This window comes from Dromiciops gliroides, chromosome 2 (genome assembly GCF_019393635.1).
Source record: "Dromiciops gliroides isolate mDroGli1 chromosome 2, mDroGli1.pri, whole genome shotgun sequence".
NCBI lineage: Eukaryota > Metazoa > Chordata > Mammalia > Microbiotheria > Microbiotheriidae > Dromiciops > Dromiciops gliroides.
This window is the reverse complement of record NC_057862.1, coordinates 257153903-257169047: the sequence shown is the minus strand read 5'-3', so window position 1 is coordinate 257169047 and position 15145 is coordinate 257153903.

The following is a 15145-nucleotide window of genomic DNA, read 5'->3' as shown; positions in this document are numbered from 1 at the left end:
CATGGCCCCTTGTAAACATCATAGGATCACTCACTGGGGCCGCTCCTTTGGCTTCAGATTTGTTTACTTCAGCTCATGCTACTGTAGTGGGACACCAAGAAATCCAAAGATTCCAACCCCTAAGGAATCCTTAAACTTTCCCAGGGGAAAAACTGCTTTGCCTCCCTGTGGCAGAGCAGGACCCTGGTACACTGATAAGCAATGGAAAAGGTTTGAAAGATGATATGCAAGATATGGATGGGGGCTTCTTATCTTACTGATACCCCATTATTCAAAGATCCCCTCCCAGTTGTCTTGCCCTTCCCAGTTTTGCATTTCCCTCTGGTCCCTTTGTAATTCCGTCCCTTTCTTTGTTTTGTAAACATAAAAAGATCAGATTTTCTCTTTTCTCATGGAATCAGTTTTCAATAGTGATTCTGTCTCCTGGCCATATATTCCTCTCTCCTAATAATTCTCTTTTTATTTTACAAGATTCATGATGAGTCTCTAGTTCTTTGATGAGCTACCCACCCATCCAGGTTGCAAGTCCCCCCAACACTACCTTCCCCAGAATGATCCTTCTCCCAACCTCCACTGGTTCCCTGTTGTCTTTTTTGGGCAGTTATGGAATAGATAGAGGAATTTATTTATATTTCTTTTGATTTTCTTTATCATTGCTGTATTTGGGGTCCTTTTAACATATTTCCTGGGTTGTAGATAGGAGAGCAGACTTCCTCTACAACTTCTCCCACCATAATCTTAATCACAAATCCTCCTCATGAATTTGTAACTAAGTGTTTTGACTCTTTCTTAGATTCTTCTTTCTCCTCCAGCACGAGACAGGTAGATAACTTTTATAGAGGGCTGATGGGGGTGATCATCTGAATGTGGAAAGTTCCCTTACTGGGGGAGGACCATCTCCCACTGGTGGTGGCTGGGGGAAGTAAGGTGAGGGGCAGCTCCAGGTTTCTCAAGCCATCTCTGTCTTCCCCATGCCACAAAGGCAGCAGCCACACCTAATCTTATCTCCCCAAGGGGTGGGGGAGACTGGAATGAAGGGTGGTGGTCCTGGGGCTAACTCAGTATCAATCCTGTGTCACTTATCTCTTTAGGTGTGTATGTCATTTGGTTTAGTTTCTCAAGGAGAAGGTTCTTTGATATACCCCACAAAACTTCTGAGGTACCCAGAGGCCCATAACAAAATGGTTGTCCTTTGTACCTTTCTTCCCATTCATCTTTCATTCTCCTTTAGTTTCTATAAAATTGGATTAGTTCCCTTCCTTGTCTCATCTTTCTCTACTTGTGTTCCATTGTGTTCCAGCTCACTAATCTTCTTTTAGAAAATGTATTTATTTTTCCTGAACTTAAGAAATAAAATAAGCATTTCCACAACATAGTAGAATAGAAAAAAGACAATTGTACATGAAACTGCAAATCTATTATGTACAATTTGCTACTCCTTTTAAATATATAATAAAGGTATCATGTGACTTTGGTTTTTTCCCCTTTTTTTCTTCCCTTTTCCATGCCCTACCCTAGAGATAGCTACCATTAGACAAAAATATGCATATGTAAAACCAGCATATACATATTTCTAATTTATCAGTTCTTTCTCTGGATGCAGATAGCATCTTCCTTCATATGTCCTTTATAATTAATTTGGGTATTTATAAATATAGCATATTTATAATAAATGACTTGGTCACTCTAAGTTGTTCTTAAAACAATATTGCTGTTACCATATCAATTCACTAATCTTCAATGACCTCAAGGTCACTTACCATAAGCCAGGCATACAAGTCAATGTCTTTTCTGTAAATCCATTAGCATTTTTAAAAGTCCCAATTACTCCTGTCTGAGCTTAATGAAAGTAGCTCTTAAATCCATATAAATTCAGGGAAAGGGATTTTCACCTCACTTCTATTTGGGGAGTTGGGGTGAGTCCCATTATCCATTAGACAAAAAAGCTATTAGGTGTTAGCCTAGCTATTAAGATATTTCCTTTTAGACCTGCCATTTTCTGTTTACTTAAGAGTCAAGTAGGTACTTTCTGGATTTCTGCAATTCATTAACATATTAATATACAAGTCATAGCCCATTCAAATATGAACAATAGAGTTATATTCACCACATCTCTTAAAGAGCAAAGTGAAAAAGAAAATCTTAGGTGAAGTCTAATAGGCTTAAAGAAAATGCTCTAATGCTTCTATGGTGACTGACTAGTGGAGAAGAGTCCCTGAGAGAGGAGGGAATGGTAATATTTTTGCTTCAAAGGGCTGCTGCACTTTTAATTCAAACGCAGTGTTTCAATGTGAGGCAAGCTTTACATTCTTTATCATGTAGTGGTCTTAACACATAAGGGGCTTCCATTTTGAAAAGATATGGTTGGCCTTATTGTCTATTGAGGGCAAAGAAACTAGGATGATAAAGGGGAGAGATGAGTTGGGTTTTTATTTCAATATGGTAGGCTTCTTATTTAGGGACATGGAAAGAACACTGGATAGAAGACCTTAGTTCAAATCCTTCCTCTAGCATTTACTACCTCTGTGACCTTGGGCAAGTAAAATAACTTTGCATTTTCTTATCTATAATAAGGGAGGGTTGGTTGGATTAGATGACTTCTAATGCTCCTCCACAAATCTAAATCTTATGGCTTCCATTTCATGGAGTCTCTGATGTGCTATGGAGAAAGAAATGGAAAGGAAAGGATTGCAAAAGGGGAGGTAGAAATAAAATTGGATCAATGACTTTTCTTCTCCTGTGTAGCCAGACCTTTAAATAAATCCTTCAATTGTTAGTGCTAAAGAGATAGACCCTCTGATAAAGGAATAATATGGATGAAGAAAGATCACAGAGAACCCCTCAAATTTCATGTTAGCCAATTGTTATGTCTTTTCTCCCACCCAAATCTTCAGAAACTTATACTGTAGTCAGGTTAATTTGATTTGACTAATAAGGTAATGAAATGGAAATCACCAAATTCAAAAGATACCAGTAGCATGTTTGTTTGGATATAAAACCTAAGGATATGAGATGACAAACTGGAAGTTTTAAAACTGACTCCAAAATGTCCAAAGGTAGAGTCTTTTTTGACGCAAATAAAACTAGTAGAATCAGTTATTTTGATGTGATCCTTTATTCCAAACAAGGTGTTCCTTTGTGTTTTTGCATAAGAAATGCATGACTTCTCTTTTTTCCTTCAGAAATGAATACAAAAATCTAAAAAATCCAAATGCTTGACCCATATCTGGCAAATCTATTGGGTCATAAGGTAATCTCACACATTCTACTACTTGTCAGAATACTGCTCTAGGATATAGAAAGAATAATCCCATTATATTTATATAGGGAATGGCTCCTCTTTCGTGTCTTGATTTACAAAGGATACTGGATACCACTTTAGTACTGCACAATAAAACCAGGAATGACTAATCTAAAAAGTGACCTAGAGTCACACAATCCCTATAATAAGTGTTGTCATTGCTGACTCATTTTTCAGTTGTGTCTAAATCTCCATGACCCCATGTTGGGGTTTTCTCAGCAAAGATACTAGATCATTTTGCCATTTTCTTCTCCAGCTCATTTTACAGAAGAGGAAACTGAGATAAATGAGGTTAAGTGGCTTGCCCAGGGTGACATAGCTAGTAAGTGTCTGAGGCCAGATCTGAACTCAGGAAAGAAATTGTGCTGATTCCAAGCCTAGTACTCTATCCACTGCACCATCTGGCTGCCTATAATGAGTAATTTTTATCAAAAACTGTCCCCAAAACTCACCCTTGGCAAAGAGTAGATAATTGTAGTCAAGATGATGTAGTCAAAGATGATGGAACAGGAGAAAGTGGTATAGCCTAGTTCTCTCCTCCAACTTTTTTTAAACAAAGACCAATGAAGAACACGAATCTGAATAGTGACTAGATATACGAGGAGAAACCACAGAGGGTTATTTTTCTAGCCCAAGATCATAAGTAAACAGAGCATGGATTACAACCTGTTTGGGCCTACACCTCTATCACTGATCCAATAGGCCTGGCTCAGGGTTTACAGATGAGTAATAAGGGGACTGTAAACTGTGGATCAAGCCTGAACCATGTACAGTTGTATTTCTCAGACTAAATCCATGGTCAAGGAACCTGAAAAGCTCAGACAAAGAGAATAATGATCAGCCTATGTGCTATATCAGACAACTCAGGATAAACTGAAAGTTTGCAGCTTCCCAGCCTGCCACTGATACTTGAAAAACACAGTGCTCAACAGCCAGAGAACAAAGCAATAGGATCTCTGATAATACAAATCAAGACCAGGCAAAACTCAACATTCTCTCCAGAAGTGCATAAAGCCTGCCTATGATAAAAAGTACTGATTCAGGAAATAAAGGCTGGACCAATGAATAAAGAACAACAACAAAAAAGGCATTCATGAGGAGTGATTGTGGAGCTAGAGACAACTAAGACAAAAACCCAGAAGATAAAAATAACTCAAATCATCTACAGGCAAAACTTTAAAGAAAAACATAGCTTTAGAAACAAAGACACTAGAATTCCTCAAATAAACAAAGCAAGATATCTTAGAAAACATTATAAACTATATTGTAAATGAGAGCTTCAGAAAAAAAAAGATTTGGAAGGTGTTGGTCAAGAACAAACCCAAAATTGAAAAAAAAATTATGAAAAATTTTCTTCAGTTCAGCAGAGGCAAGAGCCAGAAAAAGGTGTGACTCACTCCTCCCTTAGGCTTTGTGAGTTTTATATTAGAGTACAAACAAGGGTAAAGAGCCTACATGTAGGCAGTCTCCCAAAAAACCAAATAGGTAGCTTGAGATATTATCAGCAAGTAAGTCTACACATTCAATAAACTCTGGGTAAAGCCAAAACACAAGTCTAGGGTGAGGCCCCAACACACAACCTAGGGGATATCCAAGCATTGCTTGTAGCAATATCCTTCTCCTATGGAGGGATTTGGGGGACAGCATGACCTACATATCCTAGGTTAAATGATATCTTTACACCCAAAGCTAGGTTTAAACAATATTAATAAAAAAGTTTTTCTACAAAGGAGAATTAATAGTTTAGTACAATGGATACAAAATCTTTACCAAATAACAGACTCACTGAAAATAGGAATGGACCAAATAAAAGTTAATGACTCCATGAGACAACAAGAAATATTCAACATATTTAAAAGACTGAAAAAAATTAAAGAAGATGTAAGCTATCTGTGAGATTTAAAATTGGATATTAGATCATAAATCTCCCCTCTTTAACCGTTCTCTTAATTTATCTACCAGACTAGTAAATGGAAGAAGCTTCTGTTTTTCTAGTTAGAGCTTTTATTGTATGGTAGTTACAAGGTAATGTTGATTAGAGGGATAGGAAAGTAGAAATACAAAAAAAATCATCTTAAGCCTAAGCTTAGTCTATATTCCGTATAAAACTCACCAAAACCCAAGGCCACCTTTGGGGAGAGAGAGAGAGACTGTGTCAAGCGCATGCTGCTGCTAACCGCGAGTCGGGCCGAGTCGAACTCCAGTCAGCGTCTGTCTGTGCAGCGCAGTCAGGAGACCAGCAGATCAGGAAAAAGCTCCCACTTCCATTCTCTCCTTGCCTTTTAAGCTCGCACCCCGGAAGGGGAGTGCTAGCAGGCAATCTGGCGTTTGTAGCAGGTGGACTGGCATGCATAGTTCATGCCATTGGTCTCCTCCCTGAAAGGGTGGTCCTTAAAAAAATTGGCGTCTCTCCATTATCGCTAACCGACTGTTAAATCTTTTTACCACATATCACAGATAAAATCTGACATAAAATGAGTCAAGAAAAGATTTTTAAGAATCACTAACCTACCTGAAAACCATTACCAAAAACCAATAAAGAGCCTAGAAAAAAATTTCAATAAATCAGAAACAAAAAATACTCAGATCTAGTAGAACCAGAGAGCAAAGTAAAACTAGAAAGAATCCACCAGTTACTTCCTGAAAGAAACTCCAAAATGCAGTGTTATAGCCAAAACCCAGAGTTTCCAGAGCAAAAAAAAAAAAAAAAAGGCATTGCAAGCATCTGGAAAAGAAGAGAGTCAAGAATCCACAATCAGGAATATGTAAGATTTGGCAGCTACCCACACAAAGGAGCAGAAAACTTGGCATATAATACTCCCAAGGGCAAAGAAACAAACAACCCCCCCAAACAAACAAGTAACCACCACAAAAAACCAAAACCAACCAACCAAACAAACAAAATGAAACTTAGGTTTACAACTAAGACTTAATTACCTAGCAAGACTTAGAATGTTCTCATAGTAGTTGAAATGGATCTTTAATGAAATAGGGGACTTCCAAATATTTCTGATGAAAAGAGAACAGCTCAGTAGAAACTTTGAAATACACATATAGGAGTCAAGAAAAACATAAAATTGTAACTGTAAGTGAGCAATCAGAAGAGGTTATACAGGGATGAGGTGTTTGCATTCTTATGGGATGAGATAATATAAGGACTCTAATGTTATAAAGGGTTATAGAGAAAGATAGAATGGAAGACCTGGGAGTCGTTTTGTCATATTTTGATGATCTGAAAAAAGATAGGAAAGAGAAGGAAAAATTAATACTCCAAAGAATAAAAGAGGAGAAAAAAGTGGGGAGAAATTTACTATATCACATTATCAGAGTGAACAGGTAGAATACTACACAGATAGGAGGAAGGAGTGCAAAGAGATAGGTATCATTTAAACCTCACTTCACATATTCTAATCTAAAGAGACAAGGATTTTGGTGTAGAAATGTTTAACTCAAGAGGGAAATAGAAAATAATAGGAAAAAGAAAAAAGGGGAATAAGAGGAAGGTTTAGTCAAAAGCAAGAGCAAAAGCAAAAAAAAAGTCTAAATTCAAAAGGTGTATTTCAAAGCAGAATTTTAAAATGAAATAAAGAAAGGGTAAACATCTATGACTGAGGACTGGCATATTGAAAGATAGGAGATCAGAGGAGGGGAAGCAGATTATGTCAAGTATAGAGTATTGGTGCTGAGTATACTCCTCTGTCCACACTTTTCTTTATAAAAAGTGGGGTGATGATCAATGAGGGGAGAACAGGATGTAGGGAAATAATTAATGATCATAACTGTGCATATGAATGGGATGAACTCACACATAAAATGGAAGTAGATGGCAGAATGGATTTACAAAACAAATAAACAGTAAGATACATTATGCTGAAAGATATCATAGACCATGAATTCATATCAGTATTTGTCATATAGTCACCAAAGGGCTATCAAGAGAAAAATGATGAAAAAAGAATCAAGAGAGAAATGATGAAAAACAGTTCAAAGGAATAAGGCCTAGCAGTGCTATCTCTAACTGTATTACAAAGCAGTAATCATCAAAATGATTTCATTACTGGTTAAAGAATAGAGAGTTTGATCAATGGAACAGATAATATGTGAAGGAAAGAATCCTAGTAACAGTATTCAGTAAACCCAAAGACCCTCCCTAAAATCTTACTATTTGACAAAAATTCCCAGGAAAAGTAGGAAGCAGTCTGGTATAAATTATGTTTAAAGTAATACATACACCATATAACCAGATCAGTTCCAAATGTACACATGACTTAGATATAAAAGGTCACATCATAAGTAAGTCAGTCAAGCATTTATTAATTGCTTACTACATGCCAGACACTGAGCTAAATTCTGGGAATACAAATAGAATCAAAAGCTCTCTGAGGGCAAGAAGCTAACATTCTAATGGGGGAAGACAACACATAAAAAGGGGGGATTAAGAAGGAGGTACCCAGGTGAGGGGATGGTGTCTGGGGCTTTTCCTCAAAAAATGTGTGTTCCAGTAACACCTCACTCAAGGGAGAATCAGCATGAATGGAGTCAAGAGGTAATTGAGGCATGGTAGAGGAGCAAGGAAGAAATTACCTTTTGAATCTATAGATAAAGGAAGAGTCTGTGACCAAACATAGGATAAGTAACATGGACAATTTGGATGATGTAACACACAAAAATTTTTTCTCCCCCCAAACAAAGCAATTGCAGCTATAATTAGAAAAGAAATAGCAAACTGGAAAAAAAAATCTGTAGCAAATTTCTCTGATGAAAGTCCCATTTCCAAGATAAATAAGGAATTCAAATTTATAAGAATAAGATCCATTCCTTAATCAAATTGTAAACGGATATGAAGAGGCATTTAAAAAAATAATTTATTTTCATAATGAACAAAAATCTATTTTTTCTCCTTCCCTCCAGTCTCCTCCCCCCCTTTTTTTTTTGAATAAAAGAAAAAGAAAACACTCATATATTCCAAGTTGAGCACAAAAAATCCTCTATTGGTAATGTCCAAAAACCATCTGTATCAATGTGCAACTTGAATCTCTTTTCTCTCTATTAGGGAATTGATAACACCGAGAAGTATATTGGTGGATATTTAATAAATAGCTTTCCAGAAAAACATCCATATGACAAATTTTTAAGTTTAATCTGCATTATTTACATTTTCTCTCTTACTTCCTAATAAATCAAGGCCTGCTTTGTAGCATTTACAAATTTTGGAAGTATAAATATTTTCATTTTCATTTGTTCTCTCAGGCTGGTTTGAGTGTCCTCTATCACACCCCTGGGATGTTTCATCATTAGACTTTATGGCTGCTCATTTCATTGATCATATGAGCAGGCAATTTTCAAAGGAAGAAATCTAAGTTATCAATACCTATATGAAAAGTGTCAAAAATACCTAATAATTAGAGAAATATTTCCAAACTATGGCAACCCTAGAATTCACCTTCATGGGGGTGTCAGATTTGGCAAAGATGACAGAAAAAGGAAAATGACAATCTGCATTTCCTGTGCTTGATTTCCTGTCATAGGAATCCAAGAGGGGATATCTCAGTGGTCACCTGATCCAATCTTCTTATTTTACAGAGGAGGAAGCCCAGCTATAGACACTTTTGGGATAGTCAGTTAAATATAGTTATCCCTTCCATATCCGTGGGGTTAGGGGTGAGGCACCTCCATGATCTGGAAAACCTGGGTAAAATTTTTTGGCCCTCCCTTTGTACCAGAGAAGTCTGAATTATTATAGTTTTAAAAGATAAAATATGAGGGGCAGCTAAGTGGCACAGTGGATAAAGCACTGGCCCTGGATTCAGTAGGATCTGAGTTCAAATCCAGCCTCAGACACTTGACACTTACCAGCTGTGTGACCCTGGGCAAGTCACTTAACCCTCATTGCCCTGCTCCCCCCCCCAAGAAAAAAAGATAAAGATGTGATATTATACAATATTATACATTTATTTTTGCATTTTTTCTGAGGGTCTAAACTTTTTCTGTGTCATCTGCTGGACTTTGCATGCCATCTGCAGCTTCTGTAAAAATGCCCCCAAAATTCCCATTTAATTTCTTATGCTGACCCAAAATATATTGAAACTGCAATGGGAAAAGTCGTGATGTGGAAGGGATAACTATAGAAAATAGGTAATGACCACAATTAAATTTTATTCAAATGGAAATTAGTGAATATCAAATAAAATAAGCATTTCCAAATACAAAGTGGGAATAGAAAAAGTGGATTGCACACAAAACCATGAATCTCTCTTATATTCAGCTTGTTTTTCTTTTTAAATATATGTAAACATAAAAGACTACTCCAGGCCCACTGCCTAGAGGGCATATGTGTTATATTTTACCCTTTCCCCAGGGTTTTCCAGTACCCTTAAGGGAGTTTGGGGGTGTCTAGACTCTGAAATTGATTCTAGTCCCCACTGATGTTGTTACTTCAATTTTAAGGGTCTCTTGTACCCCAGTTCTATTTAACAGTCAGATTAGTTTTTTATAAAGTATCTTTATTTCTAAAATAGCAAGAATAAACATACAAAAGCTACTACCTACACCCAGGGGCATAACTCCCCCTCCCTCCCCTCCATCACCCCAATCTTATACTTTAGGAAGACAAGAAGATTAGGTTCACAGCTTAGTTTAATTCCAATGTAGTCAGTCAGCCAATAAATGGTTATTAGGTACCTACTACATGCCATGCATTGTGCTAAGCACCAAGGATACATGGAAAGGTAAAAAAAACAGTCACTATTCTCAAGGAGCTCACAGTCTAATGGGGGAGACAACCTGGCACAGTCCCTGCCAGAAGGGAGCTTGACTGCAACATCTGTAGTAAGATAAAATACATAGAATCATAAATAAGTAAAGAGAATGATAAAATCAATTATATTGAAAAACAGTTATCAAGATATTTTATAAGCAAGTTCACAGACCTCAGGTTAGAACCTCTACTTTATGGAGAAAGATACTTTTTCAAAAGTTCCAGTCAAAGGTTTATCAGCTGATTAATCCATGAAGTTGATTAGGCAATTCCTCTGATCAACCACCTTATATAGATGATAGCTCTAATAACACTTAAACTATCTACCTCACAGAAATGTTGTAAGGAAAGTCTTTTGAGAACTTGAAAGTGGAGCTATAATTTAGAAAGTGTTTCAGTCTTTTGCTCTAGGAAGGTGTCATAATCACATCAGTGTGGTATTAATGTAAAGGATCCTAGACTAAACCCCCCAGGGGACAAGGAGAGACTTGAGAAGAAGCATCCACTTCAGCAGACTGAGTAGCCCAACCTTGATTCTTTCCCACTTTAGGATTTGTGGCAGCAAGAAGCTTAGGAGAAGCAAGAACTGGGGAGGTAGAAATGGTGATGCTGCTACAATGAGGGGTAGATAGAAGATTGATAGAGTCTGGAACTCCAAATAGAAATGATTCTAGCAGCAAGTAGGTCTTGCCCCAGACATGGATCATGCTGGCTTCATCTACACTTTCCCAGACATCAAGAGTCTTGGCTTCTGATATCCTCCTCCAATCTTTCTTTTGTTGACCTCTCCTTGCTTCTACCTCCCAGGATTTTCTTTACTCTAGGTTTTTGCTCCTGTAAGTCTAAATTTGGAAGAGAAGAGCTTAAGGAGTCAAGGTCAGCTGAATTGGTTGCGCCCACCTAAGTCTCTTCAAACATTGTCCCTTGGGGGCATAGCCAAAGACCCACTACAGAAAGAAATTTAAACTGATTAAAGTTGGATTGGAATCACTTGCTAAGAGCTTCCTTTAGGACAAAAATTGTTAACATTTTTTTTCCAGTCATGGACCCCTTTGCCAGTCTGATGAAGCCTACAGACCCCTTCTCAGAATGTTTTTAAATGAATAAATTACATTGGATTAAACAGAAAGTGAATCATAATGAAATGCTATTATCAAAATATTAAAAGTTGCAGATAATTACTCCAAAAAAAGATTACTCCCAAAAAACCTCAAAAGAAAAAAACCTCCAAACACAGCCAGAAAACATCTCCTGGAGCAGTACAACCCAGAAAAAGATGGCTGAGATTATTTTCTAGCCAAAGGCACCTTGGAAGTTTGGCAGAAGGGGGAGCTGGGCTGGGAGTGGAGTCCAGCCCTGTGATTGTGCTGACACAGATACAGCCCCAGGCAGGCTATAGCAGAGAAATTTGCCCCCAAGCCTCTGAATCAGCTGCAGTGCCAGTGTCTTCTGGAACTAAACTCATGGTCTGGCTGAAAGGCTGGTGGTGGTAGGGAGTCTGTGGGGGTGTATGCATGAGTTAATGGGAGATTTGGATGTCCTACCCCAGTGGGGAACCAAGAAGAAACCTTGAGTGGTGGTGGCCCATGTGGAGGAGGGGTGTAGGCTTGTCGGAATTTGCAAGTATGGTACATAAAGTTTTGTTGCCTGGTTGACTGGAAAGTAGGCCTTGGGTTATATAAGGACCAGAGAAAGGGCCAGGCAAGTGAAGAAACTTCCCCATATTAAATCATAACACCTGGGACCCCCTGAAGCTTGGGACAGTATATCCTGGAAGCAGGATCCCACACTAAGAAGGAGTTAAAAATCAAGTGAAAGATGGCCAGGATGAGCAGGCAGAGAAAGTTGTGAACCATAGAAAGCTTCTTTAATGACAAATAAGATTGAAGTGCACCCTCAGAAGAGGATAGCAATATCAGTTCCCCTACATCTAAAGCTTCTAAGAAAAATATGAATTGGTCTCAGGCCATAGAGGAGCTCAAAAAGGACTTTGAAGATGAAGTCAGAAAGGTAGAGGAAAAAATGGAAAGAGAAATGAGGGCAATAATGCAGGAAAGACATGAGAAAAAAGTCAACAGCTTGAAAAACCAAATGGAAAAGTTCTCTGATGAAAATAATTGCCTAAGGATTAGGATTGAATAAATGGAACCTAGTGACTTGATGAGAAACCAAGACACAATAAAGCAAATCCAAATGAATAAAAAAATAGAGGGCAATGTGAAATTTCTTCTTGGGAAAACTGCTGACCTGGAAAAAAGATCCAAGAGAGATCATTTGGTTTTTTTTTTTTGTTTTTTTGTTTTGGTGGGGCAATGGAGGGTTAAGTGACTTGCCCAAGGTCACACAGCTAGTAAGTGTCAAGTGTCTGAGGCCGGATTTGAACTCAGGTACTCCTGAATCCAGGGCCGGTGCTTTATCCACTGCGCCACCTAGCTGCCCCCCAAGAGAGATCATTTGAAAAGTATTGGACTACCTGAAAACCATGATCAAAATAAGAACTTAGAAATCATCTTCCAAGACATTGTCAGGAAAAATTTCCCTGATATTCTAGAAGCAGAAGGTAAAATAGAAATGGAAAGAATCCACCAATCACCTCCTGAAAGAGATCCCCAAAGGAAAACTACAAGGAATATTATAGCCAAATTCCAGAGCTCCCAGGTCAAGGATAAAATATTGCAAGCAGTGACAAAGAAGAAATTCAAATACTGTGGAGCCCAGGTAAGGATAGCAGAGGATCTAGCAGCTTCTACATTAAAGGATCGGAGGGCATATAGTATGATATTCTGACAGGCATAGGAATTTGGTTTACAACTAAAAATCACGTACCCAGAAAATCTGAGTATAATCTTTCAGGGGAAAAAATGGGACTTCAGTGAAAAAGAGGACTTTCAGGTTTTTGTGATGAAAAGACCCAAACTGAATAGAAAATTTGACTTTCAAATGTACGACCCTAGAGAAGCATAAAAATATAAACAGGAAAAAGAAATCAAGAGTGATGTTAAAAGGTTAAACTGTTTACATGGGAAGATGATATATCTAAATCATAAGAGCCTTCTGAGTATTAGGGCAGATGATAGGAATAAATTTAGACAGAGGGCACAGGTGGGAATTGATTATGAAGGGATGATACTTGTAAAGCATTTTTTTGTTTGTTTCTCTTTTATTGTGGGGGTGGTAGGGGTGGTGGCTGTTGGGGTTAATGAGTGTCTTGTGCCTGAGGCTAGATTTGGGCATGGATCCTCCTGGGTCCAGGGTGGGTGCTTTGTTTACTGTGTCACCTAGATCCCTCTTGATGACATCTTTGGGGTAAAACTGAGGGGGGAGAGGAATACACTGGGGGAGGGGATAGGGGAGTAGCAGAATGGGGTGAAATCTCATGCGAAAGGAACAGAAAAGGGTGTATGGAGTTGGGGTAGAGATGAGGAAGGTGTGGGGAAGTGAAGGAACCTTATACAAATCAGAATTATCTCAAAGACCTTAATCTCATCAGAGTTGACTCAAGGAGGGAATAACATACACACCCAATTGGGTGGAGTAATCTATATAACCCTGCAGTAAAGTAGGAGGGGAAGGGGATAAGAAGGGAAGGGTGAAAGAAGGGAGGGCAGAGCGGGGGAGGGGGGCAGTCAGAAGCAAAACAGTTTTGAGGAGGAATAGGGTAAAAGAAAATAGAAAATAGAGTAAATATCATGGGAAGGGAATAGGATGGATGGAAATAGTTATGATGATTGATTATAATGGCAAAATGTATGGTACTTACTTTGCTAGGCTATTATGAATGAAATTCTTTGTCAAGTTTAAGGTACTATATAAAAGTTATGATGAACAGGATGCTATCAGAAAAACCTGGAAATACCTACATGAAGTGAAGCAGAGTGAAATGTGCTGTATACAAAATAACAATAGTGTAAGATGCTCTGCTGTGAAGGATTTGGTTATTTTCAGTAATGCAGAAATCCAATATAACTCTGAAGGACTTATGAAAATTGTAATCCATCTACAAAGAAAGAACTGATGGTGTCTGAAAACATATCGAAACAATTTTTTTTGATAGTTCCTTAATCTGAAGTTTTGTTTTTGTCTGTTTTCTTTTACAACCTGGCTAATGTGGAGATGTTTTGCATGACTACTCATATATAACTTATATTGAATTGCTTGAGTTCTTGGGGGTGGGAGGTAGGGAGGGAGGGAGGAAGAGAAGTTGGAATGCAAAGTTTTAAAAAATTGATGTCAAAATTTGTTTTTACATGTAATTTGGAAAATAAAATTCTAAATAGAAAAAAAAATTCCAGTATACCAGACCCCCTGAAATCTATTCATGGACCTCTTAGAGTCTGCAGACCTTAGATTAAGACCCCCTGTTTTAAGAGATGGTATCATACATTATAGTCTCCTTTATGATAATTAATGACTCAAACCCCAAACAAGGTAAATTTGTGACTTATCATTGTAGTTGAAGATTACTTTAAATAACAATGGGATAAACATTTACTAAATACCTAGTAAGTGCTAGGCATGGTGCTAAGCCCTGGGGAAACAGGTTAAAAAAACCCACAGCAACAAACCAAAAGCAGTTTCTGACCTATAGGAGTTTACAATGTAATGGAGGAAGACAATACATAAATGAAAAGGGGGAGGGGCAGTGCCAGAAGGTAGGGTCAGAGTATGATGAAGATGAGGGAACTGAAGCAAAGCAGCTAGTGGAAAATGAAGAGATGGTTGGCGTTTTAAGCCCTCTATAAAGAGAAATTAAACAGGAGTTTTTTGCTCTACCTTCTGGCTCTCCTGTGGGAAAAGTAAAGCCAAAATAATCTTTATGATGACGAATTTCATAGTGATGAGATTACCTGGTAATAATTATTATTCTGGATTATTAAGAATAATTATTGGGGGCAGCTAGATGGCACAGTGGTTAAAGCACTGGCCCTGGATTCAGGAGTACCTGAGTTCAAATCCGGCCTCAGACACTTGACACTTACTAGCTGTGTGATCCTGGGCAAGTCACTTAACCCCCATTGCCTGCCCGCCCCCCCCCCCCCCCCCCGCCAAAAAAAGAATAATTATTATCCACATTATCCTGGATGGAT